General features: G+C 37.8%; 1 pseudogene; it reads left to right on the forward strand.

The window, feature by feature from the left end:
* Positions 1 to 274: 274 nt before the first annotated feature.
* Positions 275 to 8,765, forward strand: LOC149566242 (disease resistance protein Roq1-like; annotated as a pseudogene).
* Positions 8,766 to 10,959: the final 2,194 nt, after the last annotated feature.

Consider the following 10,959-nt stretch of genomic DNA (forward strand, 5'->3'; position numbering starts at 1 on the left):
CTTCTGAGAAAACATGGAATAAGGTGAATAATGCATTTAAATAAACCGTACCCTGCCTAGTTTTCTAAATTTATATAACCTACCCCGTCTAGTTTTTTAGACTTATATAACCTATGCTCATGATTATTTTTTTACTCAACTAGATGCCAGTTGTGTATATCCCCGACATTGTCTATTCTTTCTCTTCTCTGTTTGTATCCCTTTTCCTTCATCGTCTAGAAGAACTTTATCAGATCTAACTTCCTACTATGTTTCATAGGTTATGTATTCATTCATGGCTTCCTCCTCCTTTACTCAAGATAGATCAATCATTTTTCCAAAGCTATATAATGTGTTCATCAGCCATCGAGGCCCTGATGTCAAAGAAACCCTTGCCAAACAATTATATGACCTCCTTCAGGCAAAAGGATGCAAGGCATTTCTGGACCATGAAGAATTAGAAGTAAGAGTTTCTATTACGCCTACCATTGATAATGCCATATGCTCTTCTCGTGTGCGAATTGCCATTTTTTTCCAAAGGATATGCAGAGTCCTTCTGGTGTTTAGATGAGCTGCTCCTAATGCTACAACAAACTGATGCACTCTTTATTCCTGTATTCTACGGTGTCAAGCTAGTAGAGCTTCGTCACATTAAGAAGGGCAAGTCTCAGTATGCTGCGGCATTTGCATATCACAAAAGGAAACGCAGGCATCTTGATAAGTTGGACGGCTGGAAAAAGGCGCTTGCATCTGCTGCAGGAAGGGCAAGTCTCAGTATGCTGCGGCATTTGCATATCACAAAAGGAAACGCAGGCATCTTGATAAGTTGGACGGCTGGAAAAAGGCGCTTGCATCTGCTGCAGGAATCATTAGATACGAACTTAGCCAGCATCATCCAAAGTAAGATTACTACCATGTGCTATGCTTTGTGTTGAGTGAGATTCATCATGTTTTTATCTAGTAAATGGCATTCATTTTTACCTTAGAAGAATGACTTTCTAAAGAGCTTGTCGGTTTTGGATTTCAGAGATCATTTGTGTGAAAAGATCGTGTCTTGTGTTGTGCAAGTGGTGGAAAAGAGTATACCCTTGCATGTTGCCAAATATCCTGTCGGACTTGATAGGTTCATCCAAGATTTTGAAAGGCGTTGTTCAAAGACGGGATTGGTGGGCATCTTTGGACTTGGTGGCTCTGGCAAGACTACTCTTACAAAAGAGTTGTTTAACAAGAAGGGTTCAAGCTACGATGCATCTTGTTTTCTGTTCGACGTGAGAGAATCACATGCCAGAGGTGAATTGCATGGCTTGCAAAGATAGTTGTTGAAAGATCTTTTGAGAAGAGATGAAGAGATTACGAGTGTGCATCATGGAATCAGAAAGCTGAAGGGTCTTCTAGCAAGGGCAAAACATTTGCGTTTCCTAATAGTCCTAGATGATATCGATCATCAAGACCAGTTAGATGCCCTCTTACCTAGAGAAATGTTGGGCTGTGGTAATCTGGTTGTTGGTGTAAATACGTACTTTACTATTTACACTTACTTAAGTTTATTTAGGTTAATGCATTATTTAATTATTTTGCATTATTTTATTATTTTTATTTGTGAGATACTTAGGAGTTTGCACACCTTTTGAGTTGTCATGTAGACAACACAGGAGTACGTAACTCTATTTAAGCACATGGTGTCTACAACACTGTTTTACGTGTCACACCCTTGTAGGCTTATCCTCTCATCACCACACTTACTTTCGTGCTTAATGGAGGATAACCCATATCTGGTGGACATGTGATTGGTTGTATGACACATCATGGTGCTAATTATGAGACATTCTATAGTTTCTGGATTTCTTCAAAAATCACAATACTATTCCTGATGGCCTGAACACATTTTCTGTTACCCGTCTCCGGCAGCAGCATAAAAGCACAACACATTTGAATCTCTGACAACGAGGGACAACTCTCCATCCGTAGTGCCATGCGGATTCCTTCTAACGAGCCATGTGTATAGATTGACTCTGCCACAATTGCAACACGTTATCCAATTTGCTGTTTCGCCCACGCGGACAGTGGGACCACATTGACACAATGTGCGTCCACGTGGACTATTATTAGCCATGTCGGACTCTGACCTCATAGGTACTGCCACGTTTCCATGTGGAAACCAGTCCTCTGTGGCAGTGACACATCATCGGTACAGATTTGACACGTGCCAGTCCGTACAGTATGGATAGGTGACTCAGCTTGCCATGTCATCCTCAACGTTCATTTTTGCTGACATCATCTTTTGCCTGTGTTAAAATTCATGGCCATTTGACCATCAATTTTTAGGCATTTTATAACTGCAGTGACAGATATTTGACCGTCAAATTTAGACTCGCAGTTTTCCTTCCAGACCCCTCTCCAGATTGCATTTCAGTTTGGCAGCCTGACTTTGCGAGCCCATATCTTTGACATCTAGACTCCGATTCAGGTGCAATTTTTTTAAAATTTGGGTAAAAATTCTTGAATTTTTTAGTGGTGGTGTTGTTTTCTGGTTTTGGTGCACATATTTTGCAAAATTTGTGTGTTTTGGTGACTGTGCCTGCATAATCTTGCTTTTTGCAACTTCAGAAACTCCATACGGGCACATTTGGTCAATTTTTTAGGTTCTATTTTTCTTGAAAGTGCATATTTTTTCGTCTACTTTCTAGATTTGAAGTCAGATTCTAGGATTGTGTGGACCAATTTCTCACTTTCAGAATCAAGTCTTCTTTGGCATTGTAGAGCTTTGGTTCTTTTTCAAATTTGTTGTAAATCTAAGCTATAGTGCTTAAGTGATAGATTTCAGCTTCATAAGGTAGTTGTAAAAGCAAAATCAGAAAATCCACTTTGTTGATTTTGACAAGTGGCCAATTGTAAACGTGCTACTTATAAAGTGCCAACAACATCTTTTTTGGGGGGGTCTTTTGATTGAGTGAAAAGGGGGGGTGTGTATTGAGTTTTTGTGTCTCTATCTTGTGCTCTTTTCATTTTCTGCATCATGGGTTTTAAATGTCCTCCTCTAACTTCACGCAACTATTCTACATGGAAAGATATTGCATGGAGTAGATTAATGGAAAAAGGATATAGTTTATATGTTGATGGTACAATTACCAAACCTACTAATGCTAAAGAACTCATTGATTGGACAAATCAAGATCGACAAGCTTTAGGTGTAATTATGAGTTGTGTACATGGGGATCTTCTCTTTCACATTAAAAATTATTCAGAATCTAAGGAAGCTTGGGATAAACTTGAACAATTGTATGGTAAGGTGGATGAAGAAAAGGGATTTCAGATTGAGGATGATCTACTTCTCTTAGATCCTAAGAATTATGACACAATTCAGGATTATATTATCAAAGTCAATGAGTATAGGGAACTTCTAAAAGATTGTGGAAATCCCATGAAGGATGACAGGTTGATTCATCACATCATGAAGCAGCTACCTTTTGAGTATGCCAACTTTGTTTCAAGTTTTAATACTCATAGGTTGACCATGGGATCTGCTTACCAGAAGCCTTCCTTTGATGGATTTATGGACATGTTGATTGTTGAACAATCTCACTTGGTGGATTTTGGACTTCTCAAGTCATCTAAGACCAAAGCCTTAGTGGCTAGTGATGATCACAAATCAAGTCAAGGGGGAAAAAGCAACAAAAAGAAGCAGTGGAAGCAGAAAACACAATCTAAGACACAACATGACTCCTCTCAACAAGGCAGTTCTTCTTCAAACAAGAAGGGAAGTAATGAAAAAAAGAACAAACTCTTTTGTGCATATTGCAAAAAGCCAAATCATGACGAGCATCATTGCAAGACAAAAAGAATCAATGAGTTAGAAAATCTACTCAAGAAGAACAAGATTCAAGTGCTAGGTACTTCCAACGATTCAACTCCTACCTTTTCAAAAGATAAAGGTCAAGCACTTACGGAAAACACAAATTCTTCTTCAGAATAGATACTTGACTTAGGTACCTCTTACCACATGGGTTCTTCAAGGGAAGACTTTTCTTCATTGAAGTAGTCAAAGTTACCACACATCTTCGTAGGAGATGATGCTAAAATGGAAGTTGAAGAGAAAGGACATGTGGAAATGGAAGATGGGGAATTCAAAGATGTTCTCTATGTTCCAAATCTAAGCTCCAATCTCCTATCAGTTTACCAAATCACTCACCTTGGAGATGGTCATAAGGTTGAGTTCCTTCTAGATTCAGTAATGGTATGAAGTCTTAAAGATGATTCATTGGTAGCAGTGGGGAAAGTCAATGATGACAAGAGGCTTTATTCCTTCTCCCACTTTGTGCCTAAGAGTCCATCTCAAGCTTTGTTAACTCACTCTACTTCAAACATCAACTTATGGCATGAGCGGTTTGGTCACCTTGACTTCCGCTCTGTTCAAAAACTTTTCTCAAAATGCATGGTCAAAGGTCTTCCTAATATTAGCTTTTCTAAGGGAGAGTATTCATCTTGTTCAGTGGATATGAATCTTAAGGAGAAGTATGATAAAGGGAAGTCTTCTCAAGCTTCAGTTATTCTTTAGCTAGTTCACATGCTATTAGCAGGACCCTTTGCAGTGACTTCAATCAGCCAAGACCACTACATACTCACATTTGTTGATGACTTTTCAAGATTCACTTGGATCTTCTTCCTTCATCATAAGAATGAAGTGGTTCATAAGCTTCAAGACTTCAAGACTCATGTTGAACACAAGTCAAGGAAAGCCATCAAAGTACTTAGAGTGGACAATGAAAACAAATATGTTGACAGAAGACTTAAGAACTTTTGTAGAATTGAGGGGATTGATCTTCAGAACTCACCAGCATTTATTCTGCACAAGACAAATGTTGCAGCTATGAGGATTAGGACTCTCAAGATCATGAGAAGTTGTATGATAAAGACCAAGTCTCTCGATCCTACACTTGAAGTTGAAGCCATTAGCAGTGCTACTCACATACTTAATAGGTCTCCTCATCTAGCCTTAGATGGCAAGACTCCTTTTAAGGCATGGTGTGGCAAAAAATCGGTTCTGAGTCACCTTAGAGTCTTCAGATGTCCAGTATGGGCAAACCTTTCTTCTAAGAGTTGCAAGGCACCGACATCTAGGCCTTGTACCTTTATCTATTATGAAGATAATGTGAAGGCTTACAGACTTATGGATCTAGAGACTCATGAGATCTTTGTGGAGAAGGATGTTCACTTTGAGGAAAGTTCACCGAGCTTCTCCTCTACTCCTCTCCGCAGTTCATACATAGTGGAAACTGATAGTGACACCAGCGATAGTGCTTCAACAGGTTCAGACACATGGGGTTCTATCGACACTTGTAGTGAGAGGTCACATTAGTCTAGTCCACATGCTTACATTGCCATAGTGAAAGGTCCAAAACATTATGGTACATCTCATCTTCCAACTCTAGCTTCAGTTGACTTGGGAGACAAACTTGAGGACTTACATCTTCTCATTGATGATGATTCTTCTATAGTTGTTGCGAGGGCTCACTCTGACCCTCATGTCCATTCTCTACATGATCAATCTGAATAGGTTGGCATGATTGTGGATTCTTATGAATAATAATTAGTGGAGGTCTCTTTGTCAGTAAAGGAGACAAATGGTTCAGTGGAACAGGTTCAATAGACATCCTTGCCAGATGTACATTTATTCTTTTCAGCATAGTTGGAAGGGGTGAACTTCAGCATCAACATAGGGATACTTGAGCAGGTTTCAGGGCTAGCACACATCTTCAAGAGTGTACCTTGGGCATTGTTTCTTCCTAAGGGGAGGAACACTATTCTGCATTTATGGACCAACTTCTTCATCGGAGTAGCTTTCACTTGTTGGCATTCTTCTTTTGGGGCGGAGGGGGGGGGGGGGGAGGGGGGGTGGGGAGCCTATTCTATCTCTCTTCTTTCTCTCATTCTCTTATGTATATACTGGATGTATGTTGTAATGGGGGGGTCTTGATTACTCCATCCATTGATGCATCCTTACTTATCTCTCTTTTTGGGGGAGGGTTTTTTCCATGAGGTTTTTCCTCTTTCCTCGCTTTATGGGAGATTGCATTTCATTATGTACATGGGTACCTAATATGACCTAGTAGCCGGGACCCATTATGCATCTTCATCCTAGTTCGTAAGCTTAAGGGCATTCCCCTAAATTGCACATAAGAGGGGGTGTTGGTGTAAATACGTACTTTACTATTTACACTTACTTAAGTTTACTTAGGTTAATGCATTATTTAATTATTTTGCATTATTTTATTATTTTTATTTGTGAGACACTTAGGAGTTTGCACACCTTTTGATTTGTCATGTAGACAACACAAGAGTAAGCAACTCTATTTAAGCACATGGTGTCTACAACACTGTTTTGCATGTCACACCTTTGTAGGCTTATCCTCTCATCACCGCACTTACTTTCATGCTTAATGGAGGATAACCCATATCTGGTGGACATGTGCTTGGTTGTATGACACATCATGGTGCTAATTACAAGACATTCAATAAGCTCTCCTGAGGCCTTTATATTTAGGCACTCCTAGTGTACTTTCATGAACCAATTATTGAATACATTGTTATTCTGATCATACTCTCTCTTGGTCTACTGTGTGTTTGTGTTTGAGTTCTTAGTTCCTAAGTGAATTTTGCCATTAGGAAAATTCTTACACTGGTAATAATTACAACCTGTGACCAAAGTGTGTTAAGAGGTGTAGATATCTGTTAAAAGATGAAGGTAACGGATCAAATTCATTCAAGGAATCTCTTTTGTAGCCATGATTTCCGCAGACGCGATCCACCTGCTACTTATGACGAATTGGTGAAAAGCTTCATGGAGTTCTGTGGAGGTTTGCCCCTTTTGCTCATAGTTTTGGGTGCGCATGTTTATGAGAGAAATGAGCACTATTGGAGACTAGAACTGGAAAAAGTCAAGAAAATCTAGCCCCAGGATATAATGAAAAGGCTCAAAATTAGCTTCAATAGTCTGGACCCAGAAAAGAAACAGATATTTATACATATAGCTTGTCTTTTCAATAAGAAATTTTTTTTTTTGGAGCCAATAGAAATCTGGAAGGCGTCGGGTTGGAGTGCGGAGCATGCACTTCAAACCCTTCAAAACAAGTGCCTAATTGAAAAACATAAATATAAATTTGAAATGCACGATCATCTCCATGACCTAGGTAGACAAATGGCAGATGAGTTAGGCCCTCCTCGACTTTGGCAACAAGAACTCCTCAGATCTATGGTATGCTTCTTGTTTACTTTTTTTTTCAATTAAATCTATAGAATGCTTTTGAGAATCTTTATGATTTAAGTTTTGTTATAATTGTTTCTAGCCAATCATTGAACTCTAATCGTTATATGTAGGAAGTGAAAGGATTTAAGAAAATCTTGGCAGAAACAAAGGGCAGGTGATTCCATTCATTCCAAGACTCATCCCTCAGAAGAGAGATTACTTGTTTTATAGCTAAGACTGATATTTTGTCGCTTCAAATTTACCTAGGTGACAACGAGTCAAGCTTTCCTTCATGGATTCCTCTTCAGAAATTGCAATATTTACGTGTTTGGAATGTGGAAGAATTATGGAGCAATTTTCAGCAACAATTGCATACCAACACCCAGGTAGTTCCATATTCTTTGCTGAAAAATAAGTCTTCTTTTAGAATACTTGGTTGTCGAAGATTGTTAACTACTGAGAACCAATTCATTTTTTAGTACGATTGTCAATGGCAGGCCAATTTCGAGTTGAGAAAACTGGGGATTATCCACTGTCCCTCTTCGCAAAAGCTTCCAGATTCAATACAAATGTTGAGTCACCTGGAAGAATTATACATGTGTGTATCCTTACAGGGGACAGATGCAAGATCCTTTGTGCAATAGCAATCTTAGATCATTGCATCTGCAGGCTTTGGAGGTTGGCCTCAAAGGGAATTTGGAACTGAGCAAAAGTAGAGGTTCAACTAATTTGGATTCTTCTATAGGGAGCCGCATGGATAGCCTTGAAACCATAATTCTTAACAACATCGAAAATATCTCCAACTTGGTAATTAGTGGAGACATGTCTCCCAGACTTAAAACTCTACAAGTTAAATTCATGAAAAATATAAAAGAAGTAGAGTTAGAGCAGCTAGAGAAACTCAATACTCTTAAGGTGTATCAATGTGGGAAATTGAGAACAATATCAGGGCTCTCTTCTCTAACAGGTCTCCAAGTGTTGAGAGTAGAGAAATGTGCAAGTCTGAAATCGTTGTAGAGCCTTGCACAGCTAAGTCATCTAGAGCAAATTGTAGTTAATAGATGTACAAAGCTGCAGAGCGTACAAGGGGTGGAAGTGTTGCTAGGATTGAAAAGCCTACTAATTGAGATGCCTATTGATGGATATGCGTGGGTGCTAGATTATATTCATGGACTCAGGGTAATATAACTTTTTCTCTATGCAATAGTGCAAAGCAAGTTTATTGTGGATTAGACTTTTTGCTTTTGTTTTACATAGGGAAATGAATGTTACTTTTTGAAAAGTACTAGTTTAAAACTTGTGTGTTCTCTATTTAATAGTTCTATAATATCTTCTTATGCTATTATTTTAAATGTTTCAAAGGCTATCATTTAAGAAGATCATTTTGATACAGAAAGCAATGGATGAAGCATCGTCAAAATTGAATGCAAGTTTGTTTCTGGAGGAGATCGATGCTCAAGTAGTCTCTAACATTGAAATAGGAAAGTATAACTTGGAGATGGAAAGCTCATTGAATGCAATCACTATTTATACTTTGCTTTAAACATCATCAAATTATAATGGTTGGATAGCCTATGATTCTCCAGGTTCCTATTGGATCCCAAATCATAAGAATTGGCTAATTATAGTTTTACTTGATGAGAGTGAATGTATGTTGCGGAACACAATAATAAACAAGCGGTTTAAGGCCACATTGAAAGTTGGAGATGGAGGCAAAGCTCTTATTGTATTGCAAAGAATTGTTGATCAATTATACCAATACATACAAAGAAGGGTATCAACTTTACCAACATATGACATGGTAAAGAGAAAAAGAAAGAAACATTGAAAAATGTGATCCACTTGCTTTTAACTTCTTCCTCCTATTAAAATGTTGGTCATCTTTCTTTGTTTTCATTTTGACCTGCTAATTGAGTCGTGTGTGGAATTCTCCTATTGTTATATATATATATATATATATATATATATATATATATATATATATATATATATATATATATATATATATATATATATATATATATATATATATATATAATTAATTGCTTTTGCAGTAACATATTTGAAATTTGGTTAAAAACTTATTGGTAACAAACAATAGTATGTTAGCAATTATGTTAGTTAATTATATTAATATGTGTTAATAATCTGCAAACACTTACAATTAAATAATATAATTGCTAACTATAATTTGTTAGCAATATGTTTTTTAATCAAGGTGTAAATATATTGTGCGTAGATAGTGTCTTTGGTATGGATGGTAATTATTTATTTATTTATTAATAAATCATTTTATAAAATAAACTTTGCAATTTGTTGTCCATATAAATTTTTATATATTTTAAAATATAAATATGAGAGATAAAGTATACATTGAATGAGGTAAGATGCTAAAACACAATGATAATGATGATGGTGTGTTGTGCTCGACATGTATTGGGAGTTTGGTGATGCTTTGGGAGTTTGTTGTCACTCGATAGTCTATTGGTGTTGACTAGAGTTCTTGGTGCATTTAGCATGTGATCATGATGTGGACCGATCTGAGAGTTTGTGTGGACCTGTGAGTGGTCCTAATTATCTCTTCTATGTGCATTTAATATGTGTTGTAAACTTTGGGCTTGTCTTAAGTATTTTCGTGTGATTATCACGTGTTAACTATGGGTTTACGTGAGGGTTAACATTTTGTATTTAATGTTTGTTGTGAGCCAACTTGTGGCTTAGTTGGGTATAAATAGGGGGTCTTGTGGAGTCTTTTAGTCATTAATTCACAAAGTGATTCATTCATTCATAGAGTGATTAATTCATTTAGAGGGAGTGGATCCCGAGTTCAACATGGAGTAACTAAAGGGCAAGTTTTCCTAAGTTTGTGGATAGAGCATCAGATGTGAGGTAGTTTACAATAGGATTGTGGTGGAGTTGTGAGTTTTTGAGAAGGGCTAGTGGTCGTGGTTTAGAAATCAGGAGGTTTCTTGGTGTCTTGCGAGCATAAGTTGAGATCTTGAAGGTTTCTACTAGAGTGCTATTGTGTTACAGATCTGGGCTAGTTGGGATAAGATTGAGTTGGATCTTGAGGGATCTTTTAGAACTATGTTTGCAATTGTTGTTGTATTTGGCCCTAACCTGGAAGGCCTTATAGCTAGGAATATTACATGTAAATGGTTACTTTATAAATAAAGAGTTGTGATTTGGTATTAGATCTTGCATTGTTGTTATCTTGTGTTGTGTTTCCATTGTGTGTTTATTTAATGGGTGCTCAGACATCTCCTTTGGGGATACTTTGGCCTTGTACTAAATCATTCTTTCTCGATCAAAGTTATGGTGTGTGGTGAAATAGTGGGGCTTCTTTCCTGTAGTGCTTACAACCAAGGGTTAAAGAAATTTTTAATTGACAACTTCTACTTTGAAACTTCCCACCTTTGCACCTATCTACAGCTTTGGTGCATGCTCTCATAATCCTTGGTGGGATGGAGTGCCCCCACCCCACCCCTTCCTCCTTAGCCAGATCTTGTACAGGCTTGTTTGAACATCTTTCTGGTCCTCTTTGCAAAAACCCAGAATGTCTAGGAAGGGTCTTCTTTTGCTTAGGGTCTTAACTTGGCTGAGGCACTAGCAGTCTTTGATGAGTTGGCTTGTATGGGACCCCACCCTCTGAAGGGCCCCACGAATGATACGGGTCATATAATAATTGATCTACTCAAACCAAACTGGTTGGAGGTGGTTGTTCGATCCAAGATTCC

The sequence above is a fragment of the Cupressus sempervirens genome, chromosome 3 (assembly GCF_028749045.1).
Source record: "Cupressus sempervirens isolate cs-2001-9-10 chromosome 3, ASM2874904v1, whole genome shotgun sequence".
Taxonomy (NCBI): Eukaryota; Viridiplantae; Streptophyta; class Pinopsida; order Cupressales; family Cupressaceae; genus Cupressus; species Cupressus sempervirens.